At 52.0% G+C, this 17394-nt stretch overlaps 1 pseudogene; it reads left to right on the plus strand.

Moving 5' to 3' along the window:
• The first annotated feature begins 5201 nt into the window (after positions 1-5201).
• Positions 5202-17394, plus strand: part of LOC100410221 (protein dispatched homolog 3-like) — a 49847-nt pseudogene continuing 37654 nt past the window's right edge.

A 17394-nucleotide genomic window follows, 5' to 3' on the forward strand; every position in this document is an offset into this window, starting at 1 on the left:
GGGACCTATGAAACCCACTAAATCTATTTCCCAGGGGTGTGGACTCTGTATCCCCAGGCATGGGCTGGAGGTGGCACAGCACCATGGGACACACCAATGGGATGGCCTGTGGATTTGTCAGATTGAGAGGAAAAGTGCTGGAGCCTTGGAGAGCTTTGAGGAGGCTCCTAGAAGCAGCCTTAAAACAAACTGAAAAGAATAAAGGCATTCATCCAGCCAAGAAAACACTTTGCTCTCAGCTGGGCTTGGGAACACAGTTTGTCTCTCTCTATTGCTCCTTTAAAAACAAATCTTTTCCTTGTATTCCTTCCTTCCACCCTCTTCCATGGCTCCTCATTCTCTGCCCTCCCTCTAGGATACAGCAAATGGGACTGGACATTTGCAGGGTGGTGCCAGGTTTGGTCCTCTGCACTCATGTCAGATTTGGCCTCTGGTCCTGGAACAGCAATTTGCACACCCTCTACTGCCTGTGAGAGATCTCCTGTCTCTTTCTCCCCTTCACAGCTCAGAGTGGCACCCTTCACCCCAGGAACTGCCCCAACCCCTGATGTCTTCAAGACCAGATGGAGCCATTGGGAGTCTTCTGACAGACTCTGCCAGCCTGGCAATGACACTCTTGAGACCCTGAGCACATGGGGGGTGAGTGCCAGGGCAAGGACACTGGCTAGGGCCATTTGCTTCTGCGTAGATGAGCTCTCAGGGCACCTAGGTCATAAACACCAATGTGTCCCATTAATGGCCAGTCTATGAGCACAGTTTCCAGGGACTGCACAGCAGAGAGACAGAGCAGGAGCAGCAGTGGAACAGCACAGGAGTTCCACTCAGCACCCTGGTGTTTGAGGTGTGTCCCTCCGGTTCTCCTTTTTTACAAATAAGGGCTGGGGGTGGGGAGGGGCTGACGTGGGATGAGCATCTGTGTGTATTGGCTGGTGGGGCTTGTCATGTTTCATTCATAACTCTCTCACATTATTCTCTCTCTCATAAGCCAGAAACCTCCTGAAGGCAAGCATTGTATCTCACCATCGTACTATCTTCCCAGGTCCTTGGTCAGCACACACTCAGAGGACAAATGACAAGCTGATGACTCACACAGTGTGGCAATGGCCTTCCTCCTTTCTGGGTTCCATCACTGACACCCCTCCACCCTGCAGCTGGGGGCTGTCAGCTGGCCCCATTTTGAGGGGTCCCCCTTAGCTCTCCCTGGGCAATACCAGTGTCAATGCTCTCTGAGCCTGGATGGAGAGAAATGGGCCAGGGTACTGGTCTTGCCACGGCCCCCCAGGTTCTTTCTCCTTGTGGCCCTTTCGCCAGGGGTGTCAGGCAGGCTATGTGCTAGACCTGGAGGGATGCCCAGTCCCAGGGGCTGGCATGGCTCCAGGCTCTGGTGCCAGAGGAGTAACTGAAGAACAAACGAGGAAAGGACTGCGCCAGGAGCCTGGGCTTGGCAGCTCCTTCCGGAGGACACCCAGGGATGCCCGCGAGTGTTCAGGAGGCTGGTGACTTGCCAAGGCTGGGTGGGCCGGCTGGAGAGGAGGGAGGGCGTGGCGGGGTAAGAGACTTGGGAACCAGGCAACTCGGAGGTGGGGCGAGGGGCCTGGCCTGGGCAGTCTGCAGGGGCGGGGACCGACCTCCAGGGATCGCTGCGCAGCCCTCCTTCCCCGCCCGCAGGCGCCGGAGCCTAGCTGAACCACAGCGCGGCTGGGCAGGGGGAGCAGCGGCCAAGGCAGCGCCAGGCAGCGGGCCCCGGAGACCGCAGCGCGCGGCGTGGCTCTGGTTCTCGTCCGCCACTACTCAAAGCGCGGTGGCGTAAAGGTCGAGGAGGCGCCAGGGGCTGGGCGGCGGCGCGGCTCCGGTGCCTGACTCGGACACCCCCGCGCCCCATGGTAGGAGCCAGGACCCAAACAAAGGAGGGCGGCGAATAAAAGGCGGTGGCGGCGCGGAGTGTTCGTGTTGCACGTTGGAGACCGGGATCTGCGCGCAGGTTCCCGCGGTCTGCTTGCCCAGGAGCGGAACGGGGAGCCCTGGCCTTCTGGGGGCTCCGAGGAGCTTCCCCCTGCATCTCCCGCGAGGAGACGAGTCTGCGCGGCGCGGTGGCCCCCGACCCCGACCCTCCGCGCACTCCCTCTAGGGCAGGCGGCTCAGCCCAGCCCCGTTCCGCTGGCCGAGGTGAGTGCACGGCCGCAAGTCATTGGGCCTCGGTCTCAGGGCTAGGGGTTGCATTGTTAGGAGGAGGGGAAGTCCTCCACGCCATTTGAACCCTGGCCTGCGTGGCGTGGCGCGCGACATTCTCTAGCTCTCCAGCCAGCCCGGGATGAGGGCCTTGGGGGCCCCCAGGGAGAAGCCGGTCAGGGGTGGACAGAGCTCTGGCTGGCCCTCCGCGGCCCGGCCCCAGCTCCGCACCAGCTGCCCGCGGGGCTGCAGCAGCCTCCGTCGGCCTAGACGAGTTGGATGTTGGATGTCCAGGAACGGTGAGGCATCTGACCTCTGCCCCCTGCTCGTCCCCACTGGCGGATATCTGGGGCTACAAAAGTTGAGCATCAGTCTGAAGCCGCCCCAGGATCGGGCTCTCGCTAAAGCGGAGGGAGGGGACAGAGTCAGGTTAATGACCCCCTCCACCCACCCCCTACCTCGGAGGGACATTTCGCCGGAATAACCTGGCTGCAGGTCCGGCGGGGAGGGCGCATGGGGCTTTGGGGTGGGCTGGGCCGGCTATGGAATCTGCACTTGAGAGGCTCCCCAGGCTCTGCCAAGAACACGAACGAGAGTGGAGGTAGAGGGGGCAGCCGGGCAGTGGTGGCGCTGAGGGTCTGGGAAGATTCCTAACGCAAGGGGTGCCGAGTCCCAGGAGCCAACCCCACCGCCGGGAGAACTTTTCCCAACTCCCTGGGGAGGCCGGCAGCAGGGGTGGGAAGGCGCCTTCTTGGGGGCTTCCTCTTCGCAGCCCCTCTCTGCTCCACGGCCGGCATTAGCTGCCCGTGATTCCGCCCGCATTCCGAGACTGGCCGCGGGTCTTCGTGGACGCACGTCCCGGGTCAGCATCGCAGACAGTGCCTCGCGGCCACCCTGGAAACTCAGAAACCCGCATACACCCACGGTACATGTGCACACTCACACCCATCCAGGAGCACACATATCTACAGACCACTGGAAAACAGTCCACACACATATTCGTAGTCTACTCGCACAAATACACACCCACCCACAATCCTCAGGTGCACTCAATCCACACACAGACCCACAGTTCACACACACGTGGGTGGACAGATCTCACAAGCACACACATTTCTGTACCTGGGCAGCATCTTTGTTCCCGCTCCACACTGGAGGCTGCTGTCTCCGGACTCAATGACTAAGCCCCAGACTCCAGAGCCCACCACCTGGTGTTCCCACTGACACCATGACTCACAAAGCCACTCATGCTCCAAAGCACAGACACACTCCCACCCCCAGTGCACACGCACATACACACTCACATACACATAAACACACATACACACACTGTCCTTCTCCTATGGGCAAAGCGTGGAGATTCAGAGCAAACACCCCCACCCCACCTCCTAATACATACCTCCCAGGGGACCAGGGCATTTGACAGAGGGAGTGGGGGAGGGAGGAGACTGTGGCTCGGTGGAAGCTCTGGGCAGAAGCCCAACCTGGGCAGATGCCTTACAGAATCTCCATTTTCAGCCCAGGGTCCATTTTGCTTGGCTCTCTACCCCAATAGTCACTCCTCTTCCTCTAACCTTAGTCCAGACACATGTGCAATCAGGGTCCTCATTCTTTGATTGTATTATCTGTTTCCCTTCTCTGTTCCCTCCCCTAGGTTTATCACACACACACACACACACACACCTTTTTTTTGGTCTTTTCAGTCATCCTTCCCCACCCACTTCTTCACTTCTCTCCCCAACTTTCCTTAGGCTGGGTCTGACCAAGTCTTTGCTGGGATGTGGGCACGGCTGACCCATAGGGGGAGCTGACTCCATTCTCTCAGATTTGCTTTCTCCACTGTAGGTTCCATGTCCCCGTTATTCTCTCTTTGGAAATCTGACGGCCCTCCAACGTGGCCTCAGAAGCTTCTGTTCCCCTCTCCAGGAAGAGCCCCTGTGCCCTCCCACTACCCAAGCATGTGTCTTGCCAAGGGAGCCAGGAGAGGTGTTTCCAAGGGGCCGAGAACTTTGGGTGAATCGTTCTGGAACCCCCCCATGGAGATTTGGCTAGCCGTGGGATCTGGTAGCCATGACGTGGCTTGCCCTTTGACACCTCTCCTGCTGTTGTCCTTCAGAAACTAGGTTGAAAGAAGAACAGTCCCAGCATGGTGTGGCAGCAGGAGCACCAGACTGGAAGTGAAGGGACCTGGATCCTAGTCCAAGCTTGACCATAGACTCCCAATTTGCCCTTGGGAAAACTACTGCCCTTCTCTGTGCTTCAGGCTTCCCATCTATTAAAGGACGGGCTGAGGTGAACTGTAGGGTCCTAATGATCTGGAACATTGACTCTCTAGTGAGTCTCTTCAGTGTGGGTGGGATTGAAAATTGTGATTCTAACCCCAAAGATGATCCTGCCTTTCCATTTCCTTAGAGCACCCACCACTAGTAAAGTGTTGCTGTTCCCTGAGTGAGGGATGTTCAGATGATTTCTTTCATAGGACCAGAGATGCCAATTAATTTTCTTGAGGACGTACTGCAGACATGCAGTCTTTGTTGGGGCGGGCATTACTGCTACTATCTGTATATCATCTGCATACACCACCAGTTCTGCTGGTAGATATGTGGTGAATGAATCAGTGAATAATCGAATGAATAGAAGACTTAAACCTGGATCTCCTGATCTCCTGGTCCTTGAATGTTTTAAATCCATTTCTCTGCTAGTATAGACATACTTCCCTTGTCTCCCCATCCTCCCCACCCCCTAATCCCCTAGTAATCAAAGGCAAATGGAATTGCCCCAGTTAAGGTCCTTCCTCCCAAGTGGCAGACGCTGGGCTGGTTGTAAATGGCCAAAGAGAAGGGACCAGCTGAGAGCAGCTTTAGAGGTCCTGCCCAGTCAGTAGCACTTCGCAATCAGCCTCATGAACTTAGACCCAACTGTAGACTGCCCATGGGCAGTTGGTTACTGGCCAGGCTCTGATGCCAAGAGGGAAGACAGCCATGACCACCATGTGGCTAAGCAGCCTCTTTTTATAACCCCATGAGCTGAGGATGACAGAAATAGCCCCCACAGATGAGCCAGGTGAGATATTGAGCAAGGAGGTAGTGTCCCTAAGGGCCAGCAGCCAGCCCACTGCCAGCAATGAAAGTAGGCACCCCAAAATGGTAGGGGTGGCAGTAGTAACGGTTGACAGTAACAATACTATCAGTATTGATAATGATGCTAACATTGTTAAAATCGGGAGCTCAGTGATTAGCGTTTTTGGTTCCCTTCCCCTCTTTGAAATGGTTTCCCCATCTGAACCCTTCTCATACTCCTCCCCACACCCAAATGTGGAAAAACTGAGGGCTGGGACAGTGAGGCAGGGGTGTGGAATTGTCCTTCAGTCCTAGCCAAGGAGGAGGGCTTGTCAGCTGAAATCTTGTTCTCTGCCGCCCTCCCCCTACCCTGAGCATGTGTCTTGCCAAAGGAGCCAGGAGAGGTGTCAGAGTCTGTGAAAACACCCTTCCAAGCTGGATCCCAAAGCATCGAAGCCTGGGGAAAATAAATAAAGAGAGCCATGGCAGCCCAAAATAGAAACATGCACCAACTCACAAATATGCATGTTTTCCAAAAGTCGCATTTCACGGGCAGACAGTGTGGCTCATGCTGCAGCTGCTCAACAAAGGCTGGAGGCATGGATGTTGCAGGACCAGTCCAGGGATGGTGGCAGAGTCTCCCCCAGTGAGCTCACTCTCTGCCTGGCTGCTGGGAGACCAGACAGCCGCACTCCTCTCTGCACCAGCTGGAAGGTACACGGACGGGAGGATTGCGAGGAATGTGTCTGTCTTGTCAAGCTCTTTAGAAACAGGCACCAGAAATGGCTGGTGGCCTCAGGGCCTCCGCCTTATGATGTGACGCTGGCGCTAACAATACCAACACTCAGCTTCCATGTGTAGAGTATCTACTATGTGCCAGGTGCTAAGCATTTACGTGGACTGTCTCACTTATGCCTTGCCACCATCTCATGGCACATAAATTGTCGTCCTCATTTAACATATGGGAAAAGCAAAGTTCAGAGAAGTGAAAAGACTTGCCCACGGTCACACAGTGAGAAGAGGCCAGACTGGGATCAGATTTTGATGTGAATGAAGCAAAAAAACCCATTTTGCCCAGTACCCTATATTGTTTTGGTTACTGTCACTCAATAAATATTTTCTTGTCAAGAAACGTGTTTATGTGATGGGTTTCAAAAGGATGTAAATTTCTCTGCCAGATAGGCCAGAGGTGAAGGGCAGTACCATCACCTTTGCTTATCAATCAGTGGCCTGGACTGGATACTCAAGGCTTCTGAGCTGTGGCTGGGCTTGGGCTGAGTCCCCGGGAGAGACTGGAATGGGGCTGAAGCTGTGAAGCTTGGACTATTGAAGACAACTTAACTCTGTAAAAGGTCAAGGATATGAGAGGCCTCTGCAGATGGGGGAGTTACTTAAGAGAGGGCAAGTGAGTTGCCCAGCATCACATAGTGTGTTGGTAGCAGAGCCTGAGTCTCAAATCCCAGGCCAGGGATCTTCCCAGGCAGCCAGGCTGGATTCCTTGGGTGAGTGGGAAGTGTCCAAACCACGCCAGGGAAGGGCACTGAACTGATGCAGCTGGTAAACCCAACAGGTTCCTTCCAAGAGCAGAGGTGAAATGCTGCTTGCTGTCATTGCTCTAGTCCTCTCCCCTGCACCCCTCTGACATCAGCCACATGCCAGGCAGTGGGCTGAATGCTTCATGGACCTTAACTGATGTGATTCCCCTGGCCTCCCAAGAGGGAGGTGCTCTGATTTCATTTTCACAATGGAGGGGCCTGAGGTTAGAGAGGTCAAGTCACCCTCTGAGGTCACAGTGCTGGTGAGGAGGCAGATGGAGCCCAGCAGAGCCCCTGCTGGCTGGTTTACTCTGGGAGTGAGGAAGGGGACGGTTTGGAACTGATGCCAAGGGGCAGAGGAGCTGATGGGCAGTGGCAGGCTATTTATATTATAAATATAATATAAATATATGATTTAGCAGAACATCCTTATTTTATATAGCAAGCACCAACAAGTGAATGAGTGAATGAATTGGTAAATGTAGGAATTGGGGAGGGGGCTGAGGGACTTTGATAGTCAGGGCTTTGATTTGGCAGGGCCTGACCCCAAATATGGGCAAAAGGAAGAATCCTTTTCTTGTTCTCACCCCCCAAACTTGAAAGAATGTCCCCCACCCCAGGAAAAGCTGAGGAGCTGCCCTGCTCAGCAGCTCAACAGCACTGGACTGGAGAGTCCTAGACGTCCTCCCATCCTGAGGGAGGATTCTCCAGCATGGAGAATTGGCAGCTGAGCCCAGGTCTGGGGGAATGGGGTGGCTGTGCTGCTACCCTGCTCAGAAGTTGCTCTGATGCTCAAGGGGTGTGCATGGAGGTGTTTGCTTCTGGGAAGGAGGCTTCTGCCTTCTCTGCCACCACCTTGCCTGGGACAGCACTTGAATAGAAATCAATTTTAGGCTGTCACCCGCCTAAAAGACTGAGTAGCTTAAGTAGCTTATTTCTCCCTCTGCAGAACTACTCTCAAAGCATTCCCAGCCTTCACCTCCTCCAGCTGGTTCCCCCCGGTCCTAGAGTAATGAGGGGCCCAGAACACTCTTGGCTCAGGTTGGGTAGAGAGACTGACTCCCTGAATGTTGCCTTCTCACTGCCTGCCCCACCCTCATCCCATTCTGCAGAACCCTCTGGTCCTGGGGTGTCTCTGGCTTCTGACTGTGGCATGGATTGAAACCTGCTGAAAGAAGATGGAGGCTGCTGCCTCAGGACCCAGGGAATCTACAACCCTTTTGACCTCAACTGGCTCCCCAGCCCTAAATTACCCCATCCTCTCTCCTGTGTCACACTGCAGTGTCCTGCCCTCTAGGGACTCCAAATGATAGAACTGGGAGGCATCTGAAAGCTTGAGTCCAGCCCTCCATTTGACAGAAGGGTATACTGAGGCCCAGGAGAAGGAAAGACTTGCCCAAATTCAAATAGGAGACAGAGCTTCATTATCATGGAAGAACTGGTGCGTGGGGAGAGGCATTCCCATGAGACTTTGGTAACACTCCACCATTGAGCAGGGTTGAGGTGTGAGGGAAGGGTTCTGGGATTTTTGAGTCCAGGTAGCTTTGCTGGGTCTTTCTTGGCTTGTGGGGCTGGGAGCAACAATTCCTAGTTCCTGGGGCCGTGAGCCTCCCAAGCATTTTATGAGGAATGCAGCAGAGTTGGGGGAGGGCAGTGTTTGAGGGTCCTCTGCCCCAGTGGCTGAGCACCAATCCTCAACTCCTATCTCTGTAGGCAGTTGCATCATTGTGGAGGGTGTGCTGAGGCTGAGGCCAGTGTCAGACTTGCCCCACCCCAGAGCAAGGGCCTCTGTGCTGGCCCCAGGGACTGAGGGGTACTGAGCCCACCTCCTGGACAGACACCTGCTTCCCACTATCCATGCCTGAGCTGTCACTCAGCAGGAGAGCCAAAAAGCCTTCCCTGGAGCCACTGACCTGTGTGGGCACCAAAGGTGAGATCTCACCTGGCACCTGTGATGGGGAACTGGAAGGTCAGTCCAGTTCTACCCTTCTCCCTTCCCTGGAACCCACAGTCCGGCCAGTGCTATAACTAAGCTGTGACCAGAAGGGTGGATGCTCTGTGTGTGTGTGTGTGTGTGCATGCATGTGTGTGTATGTGTGTGTGTGTGTGTACATGCAGGTGCGTGCATGCACACACACCCAAGTGGGGGTTGGAAGGACTGATCTAGGACCCTGAGATATTCAAATATAAAGGACTCAAATAAAATCTACCACAGTGAAAAGGGTACTGAGCTCATCAGAAATCAGGTTTAAATAAGTCCCTCCACTTCCTTAGTCTCAGTTTTCATGTCTGCAAATTGGAAATAATTCCTAGGAGGAGAAACCTACACAAAAATGATCCACAAGCTGGAAGTTGCTGCATGAATGCAACACAATTTGTCCCCACTGCTCCCCACCCCCACGAGAGGATTGAAGATGAGAAAAGAAAAGGCTCTGGCTCAGGATCACAAGGGCAGCCTCCACTGTCTCCTCCCCACTTTCCTCTGCTGCTGGTCTCCTCGGCCCATCACAAGCCCAGGCAGCAGGGGATCAGGGAGCCCCAAGTTCTCAGAGAGAGATTTGCCCTAAGGTTCTCTCTTCCTTCCCAGGCAGTGAGGCTGTGGGTACAGTCCTCTCCCAGAGCTCCATCCCGAGCTCCATCCCAGCCTCCCAACAGGTTTGAGCACGTTTAGTTTCTGATGCATCCTCCAGCTTCTCTTTGGGTGGTATGAGGCAAAGAAGAGTTTTTGCAACATTCCTGGACCCATGGATTGTGGTCTGGGCATGCTGGAGCTGTGGAAGGGATTGTAGTCTCCCAAGCCTTCCCCAGAGCTAGGAACTGGCCAGTGACCACCTGCTGGGTCCCAGCAAAGCTGATGGCACCCAGCACATGGCTATTGGCTATTCAGCTGCTCTTGCCACTTGGCCTTGACTCTGTGCATGCCCCCTCCAAAGACAGCAGGATCCCTGCATGCTGCCAGTGCCAGTTATCCTGTAGAGAGATGAAGGGGAGCCTCTCAGCATTCAGCTTCCTTTGCTCTACCTCCCCCAAATGGTTGGTGACTGAGAATTAGAGGATTTAGAGAGCATCTCTTCCTGCTTCCCATCTGGCAGATAAAGAAACTACTTATCCAGAGATGTGAAGTGACTTGTTCTAGGTCACACAGCATGCCAGTGTCCAGGCAGGTTCAAGTCCCTGGGGCCACTTGTGCTGCCCCAGGCACAGATCGCCTGCTTCCTCCACCTACTTTGCCCCCACGCTTGAACTTGCAGCAAGATCCCAAGATGAGATGCTGGGGAAATTGTTTTATATATTTGTTAATCGAGGCTCAGAATGAAAAGGGCCCTGAGCTCATCAGCCAGGAAGAAATACAATTTGGCTTTTATGGCCATAGTTATTGGTCTTATATAGTTGGAATCTTTTTATTTTGTATTAACTCAGCGGTCTAGGGGCTGGGCTCCTGGACCGGCTGCTGGGCCCAGAGGTTCCTCTGCATTTGGCAGCTGTGGTCCAGTGTCACACACCCAGGACTTGGGACTGAGGATGGGAGCCATACAGTGAGAGGGGATGGTCTGGATGGGTTGGCTAAGGCCTGCAGTGAGGGTTTCCAGGAACTGCCTGACCTTTCAGGCCAGGGCATCTGGGAGCCTGGTCAGATTTCACAGGTTCTGTAAGTGTTGCCACTTTTATTAAGCTTTCCTTTGTCTTTTCCCAGTGATGCCAAGGCTGCTTTGTGGGCTTCAGGATCTAGAGCTGATGGGTTTTGATGGTGAGGCCTGAGTTGTGCAGGCAGGGGCAGCAGGTGGGGAAAAGAGGCCGAGAGGGTCAGTCAATGGAATTACTTTTGACAGCAAAGCACTGTGGCCAGAAGGGTGGGCTGTGACATTGCCTCCAGAGGCTCCAATCCAGCCCAGCTCTGCAGGCAGCCTTGCAGGGCAGGGGTTGGATCAGACATGATATAAATAAATAAAGCACCTTCCATGTGCCAGACACACGGTAGTAATCAGTGAATGGTGAGCTCCCCACCCAGTCCCCTTGTAAGGGGCCTGGCAGATAGTAAGCCCTTGGACCTCTATTTCCTTCTTCTATCTGGCTCTACCAAGAAGAGCTGTTTGGCTGATCTGGGTGTTCTGTGTGTGTTCCCCTGTCAGGCTGGCCCAAATGCCGTCATTTCTTCCCTCCCCATGGCTGCAGGAAAAAGTACTCTGCTGAGGAGTGAGCCTTGGCAAGTGATCCAACAGCCTGAGTCCATTCCCCGAACCCTCAGGGGCATATGTGAGCCATGTTGGGTGAGGGCAGGGAGGCCAAAGGCTGGATCAGTTGCTGGAGGGAGCCACTGGGAAGAGGGGAGGAGGACCAGGGCACCAAGGGTGTTTCAAGAATGCTCCTGGACCACCTGTATCAGAATCACCTGAGGAGGTGTTTAAATACCGATTCCAGGTTGGGCATGTTGGCTGACACCTGTATTCCCAGCACTTTGGAAGACCGGGGCAGAAAGATTGCTTGAATTTGAGATCAGTCTAGGCAACCTAGCAAAACCCCATCACTACAAAAAAATTTTTTTTCAAAAGACAGCCAGGTGTGGTGGCATGCGCCTGTAGTCTGAGCTACTCGGGAGGCTGAGGTGGGAGGACCACTTGAGCTTCGGAGGTCGAGGCTGCATTGAGCTGTGAGTGTCACTGGAGTCCAGCCTGGGAAGTAGAGTGAGACCTCATCTCAAAACAAACCAAAGGAAACATAGCCCAGGTTCCTGGGCCCCAGCTCCTCAGAATCTGACCTAGTATCACCCTAGAATTTGCCCTTTAACAATATGCCTGGTCACTCCAATTCACACTGCAGTCCAAGGATGTTTGCAGCAGAGAATAAAGGAGTCCGCTCCAGTCTACTTGTGGTCCTACCTGCAGCAGGGGCCAGACCTTATTACAAACTAAGAAGTTCATAATAATCATACCAGCTGCTGTGGTTCAGCAGGGGAGCAGTGTCACCATCCCCATTCCATATTTCCCTCTTGGTCTAACACTCAGGGGTCCAGTTCTGTCCCACTGAGCCCACTAGAGAGGGAATACAGAACAGGGAAAGTGACAGTGGCTGTTGTGCCTGTCAACCTTGGATCCCTCTGGTGTTGGCTGGAATGTTTCCTTGTGTCATATGGACCCAGGCAAAGCTTGTTTGCCTGATAAATATTGAGCCGTTCAGTTTATGAGTCAGCGCCCACAGTTTCCTCACCAGCTATCAGCCCCAGGAGGCCAGTCATCCTTCATCCACTCCATCTGTGCAGCCTGACCTTCTCTGAGAAACAGGGGGCTTGGACAGGCTCATCACAGAGCCCCACCCAACTCCCCTCCCATCCCCAACCTGGGTTTCTAATAATAAGCCCAGATTTTCTTTTCAGAGAGGAGTGGTCGTTTGTACACCTCTGAATTGTCTGCTGGCAAATTGAGTCAATAAAGATGTGTTTCTTAGGAGGCTGCAGGCATAGTGGGGAGTGGGGGTAGGTGCCTGTTTCAGTCACAGCCACAAAGCCAGGTTTCCCTAGGGCTGGAGCAGGGGACATGGGATGATAGATTTTGGGTTTTCTTGCTGGAGAAAGAGCTTAGACAAGTGTGGAAAGTCACTCAGCCACACTCCTTCCTCTATGGATCTAGAAGGCATTCCCTGGCTCTGTTGCCATTTTTATTTGAGATTCTAGGTAGTACTTGGGACTTCCTCAGAGAAGACTCTGGGAGGGCCCTAGGATCCAGCTGCTAGGATGGGGCTGCCTGCTTCACCCCTACTTTCTCCCTGGGATGCTTCATGGCACCATTGTATTAGGGTTTTCCAGAGAAAAAGAAACGACAGGAGATTTATACATGTCAGAGAGAGATTTATTAGAAGGAATTGGCTTATGTGATGATGGAGGCTGAGAAGCCCCAAGATCTACAGGCAGCAAGGTGGAGACCAAGGAGAGCTGACGGTATAGCTGCTGTTGGAGACTGAAGGCCTGAGGACCAGGAGGGACGATGGTGTAAGTTCTAGTCTGAAAGTTGGCAGGCTGAAGATCCAAGAAGAGCTGATATTTCAGTTTGAGTCCAAAGGCCAGAAAAGACTAATGTCGGCCAGGTGCAGTAGCTCCAGCACTTTGGGGGGCTGAGGCAAGTGGGTCATGAGGCCAGGAGTTTGAGACCAGCCTGGTCAATGTGGTGAAATCCTGTTTGTACTAAAAATACAAAAAAAAAAATTAGCTGAGTGTGGTGGTGCACACCTATAGTTCCAGCTGTTCAGGAGGCTGGGGCAGGAGAATTGCTTGAATCTCGGAGGCAGAGTTGCAGTGAGTCAAGATCATGCCACTACACTCCATCCTGGACAACAGAGTGAGACTCTGTCTCGAGAGAGAGAGAGAGAAGACAAGACCAATATCCAAGCTCTAGCACTCAGCAAAAAGAATTCCCTCTTACTCAGCCTTTTTGTTTTATTCAGATCTTCAACTGATTGGTTGAGGCCAACCCTTGTTAGTGAGCACCATCTGCTCTACTCTGTGTACTGAAACTAATCTTATCTGTAGGCTGGGTTTGGTGACTCACTCCTGCAATCGCAGCACTTTGGGGGACTGAAACGGGCAGCTCACTTGAGGCAGGAGTTCAAGACCAGTCTGGCTAACATGGTGAAACCCCGTCTCTACTAAAAATACAAACATTAGCCAGGCATGGTGGCATGCACCTGTAATCCCAGCTACTCAGGAGGCTGAGACAGGAGAATCACTTGAACCTGGGAGGTGGAGGTTGCAGTGAGCCAAGACTGTGCCACTGCACTCCAGCCTGGGCAACAGAGCAAGACTCCATCTCAAAAAAAAAACCCAAACTTATCTGGAAACTCTCTCTCTCTCTCTCTCTCTCTCTCTCGTCACACACACACACACACACACACACACACACACACACAGAATCATGTTTGGCCTAATGTCTGGGCACCCCATAGCTAAGTCAACTTGACATATAGAATTATCCATCACACGCATGACCCATTGAAGGGAAGGCCAAGTTTCTGAGATTGGTGGGAGACTTCCTTTCTATCATGCCCTGAATTGCCGCCTACTGAAAGCAGAATTGCTAGGCTCTGAGTGATTTCTGATCTTATGGGGATGGTGCAAACTTGCTAAAAGACAATGGGTTTCTCCAATGAGTGCTGACATCTCAGCTATCAGAGAGCTCATAGGCTGCATGGTATGGCCCAAAAGAGCCTGGGCTTTAGAATCAATAGACCTGAAGTTCAAACTCCAGTTCTGCCCCTTAGTAGCTGTGTGACCTTTCTAATTCTGATTTTGCTTCTGTAAAAAGTGGATGCTAATAATACCTTCTCTAGTGTCCTTGCAGGGCTGATGTGAGGATGACAGAGGATGGCTAAGGAGTACTGAGCACGTGGCAGATGCAGAGTTAATTATGATGATCTTAATGGGCATCAGTTTCTGCAATGAACAAGCTGGGCTTTTGACTTCACTCCATGTGCATGATTTTGCCCCAGTTTCACCACCACATCTCCAGTCCCTCTCCAGCCTCCTGGCCTAGGTGCAGTATCCAGGTCTCGGAGAAAGGTTTGGAATTCTGATGACAGTCAGGTACATACCTGGGGCATCCAGAGATTGACAGATTCTCAGAAGATGGAGTATCTGTACTTAGGACAGTGATGCCTTGCCTGGGTGGCACCAAGGCCTCCTCTTTTCCTTCCTCCCTTCTCTGAAACTATTCAACTCAAAATAACTCATTTTGCACCTCTGCCCAAATCTCTCAACCCAAGGGTAAGAGAATCAAACACCTCGAGATGTTCAAGTACCAGAGCTGAACTAGGGATGGCAAAACACCCCGATCCAGCAAGAAAAAGCTGATTAGCTGCTAATCAACATTAAATTTTATATACATATATGTATTTTAAGTGAGATCTGCATGTCTAATATGATTTTTTGATTACATTTTTTTAGTCTGGCTGGGATGGGGGAATGGAGAAGGAAGCGTTTTGTCATCCTCTGACAGAGGAGGAAAGTTATAAACAAGAGCACAGGAAGGTTCTGACATGGGTTTACATCCCTGGGAACCCCACTTGCTCTGGAGAAGAGTGAGGCCTAGCAGGGGGCTGAGGATGTTTTTGAGGCAACACCGCCTCCCACCAAAGCCCCGTTCTGTCCAAATGGGGAAGTCCATCTGACCTGTGACTTGAAGATTGCCTTTTCCCTTCAGCTTCAAAAACAGCTCTCCCAAGCATTGTTGGAGAGGATTTGGGGTAAGATGGCACTGTAGGAGCAGCTCAGGATTGAAGCTACCAGTGATAGAGAAGAAAGTGAGTGGATGCCGCATTTCCAGATGGATCTTTATTGCCCGCAGACCAAGAGTTGCCCAGATGAAGGAGCCTCACGGGTTGCCAGCATGGCTGTTTTGGCCAGCGCAGCTGTTTCAGCTGGTGCAGCTGTTTCAGCCAGTGCCGCAGCATAGTGGCTCACCGTACAAAATACACTCGTCTGTTTGCCCTGTTAAACAGGGAGATCTGGGAAGGCAGATTGTCAGTTGGAGATCTGTGAAGGCAGATTAGCCCATTTATCTGTTTAAACAGTACTGAAACATAAAGCCAGGCCAGGAGATTCCTGGACAGCCACGTTGTTTCACCCGGTGCAGTGGGACACCACACGGGAAATCACACAGATCCCAGTGCCCTTTCAGCAGGCAACTAGAACACCTGGGAGAGAGTCAACTGTTCAACTTAAAAAAAATGGGGGGCTCTGAGGCAGGGAGCCAGGTGATCAGGCTCGGCAGGTCCCATGCCCACAAAACCAAACAAAAAAAAATTGGAAACGCTCAGGGTTGAGAGTTTCATGGCAAGCACAGCTAAAACTGGGACGGCCCAGCTCTATGGGGGAGGGGCATCTGCCATTGCCGAGGCACTCCACCCCTATGGAGGTAGTCTTCCATTGCTGATGCAGCCTGCCATTGCCAAGGCAACCCACAATAACAAAGAGAGTCTGTCATTACAGAGGGGGCCAACACTGCTGAGGCAGTTCTAACCACATCCATATAAACAGGACTGCAGGGAAATATGCACAGGAGCAGGACAGAGCCAGCAGCAGGGCAGAACCCACAGCAGCTAAGCAAAGCCTCTGCAAGCAGTGCCTAGGCTGCCTCCTTGCTGGGCAGGAAAGCCCTGAAAAGAAAAAAAAGGCAACAATGCAATGTATACTCATAAATAAAGCCCTAACTCCCCAGGACAGAGCACCTAGGGAAAAAGGGGGGGTTTATGAGTTCTGCTGCAGCAGACTTAAACGTACCTCCCTAGCAGCTCAGACTGTCTCCTCAAGCAGCTCCCTGACCCTTGTATATCCAAAGAGTCACCTCACAAAGGACTGATCAGACTGACATTTGGTGGGCATCATTCTGGGACAAAGCAGAAGAAGAAACTGGTAGCAACCCTTACTGTTCTGTAGCTGCTACACGTGACCCCCCCCAGGGCAAGCAGGGCCTGGAGTGGACCTCAGCCATCCTAAAGGAGAGGGGCCAGACTGTTACAAGGAAAACTAAGAAGCAGAAATAACTTCATCATCAACAATCTGGACGTCCATTCAGAGATCGAATTTGAAAATCAGCAACTACACAGATGACAGGTGGATACATTTATAAAGATGGGAAGAAACCAGCGCAAAAAGGAGGAAAACACCCAAAGCAGAACACCTCACCTCCTACAAGGGATCACAACTCTTCACCAGCAAGGGAACAAAGCTGGATGGAGAAGGAGTGTGATGAAATGATGGAATCAGACTTCAGAAGGTGGGTAATGAGAAACTTCTATGAGCTAAAAGAACATCTTCTAAATCAAAGCAAAGAAACTAAGAACCTTGGAAAAAGATTTGATGAAATGATAACAAGAATGGACAACTTAGAAAGGAATATGAGTGAATTGATGGAGCTGAAAAACACAACACGAGAACTTGCAAAGCATGCACAAGTTTCAACAGCCGAATTGACCAAGCAGAAGAAAGGATATCAGAAGTTGAAGATCAACTCAATGAAATAAAATGAGAAGGCAGGATTAGAGAAAAAAGCACAAAAAGGAATGAACAAAGTCTCCAAGAAATGTGGGACTATGTGAAGAGACCTAATCTACGTTTGATAGGTGTACCTGAATGTGATGAAGAGAATGAATCCAAGCTGGAAAACACTCTTCAGGATATTATCCAGGAAAGCTTCCCCAACATAGAAAGGCAGGCCAATATTCAAATCCAGGAAATACAGAGAACACCACAACAATAATCCTCAAGAAGCACAACCCCAAGGCACATAATCATCAGATTCACCAGGGTTGAAATGAAGGAGAAAATGCCATGGGCAGCCAGAGAGAAAGGTAGAGTTACCCACAAAGGGAAGCCCATTAGACTCACAGCAGATCTCTCAGCAGAAACCCTACAAGCAAGAAGAGAATGGGGGCCAGTATTCAACATCCTTAAAGAAAAGAACTTTCAACCCGGAATTTCATATCCAGCCAAACTAAGCTTCATAAGTGAAGGGAAAATAAAATCCTTCATGAAGAAGCAAGTACTCAGAGATTTTGTCACCACCAGGCTTGCTTTACAAGAGCACCTGAAAGAGGCACTACACATAGAAAGCAACAACCAGTACCAGCCACTCCAAAAACATACC

This window comes from Callithrix jacchus, chromosome 3, assembly GCF_049354715.1.
Source record: "Callithrix jacchus isolate 240 chromosome 3, calJac240_pri, whole genome shotgun sequence".
NCBI lineage: Eukaryota > Metazoa > Chordata > Mammalia > Primates > Cebidae > Callithrix > Callithrix jacchus.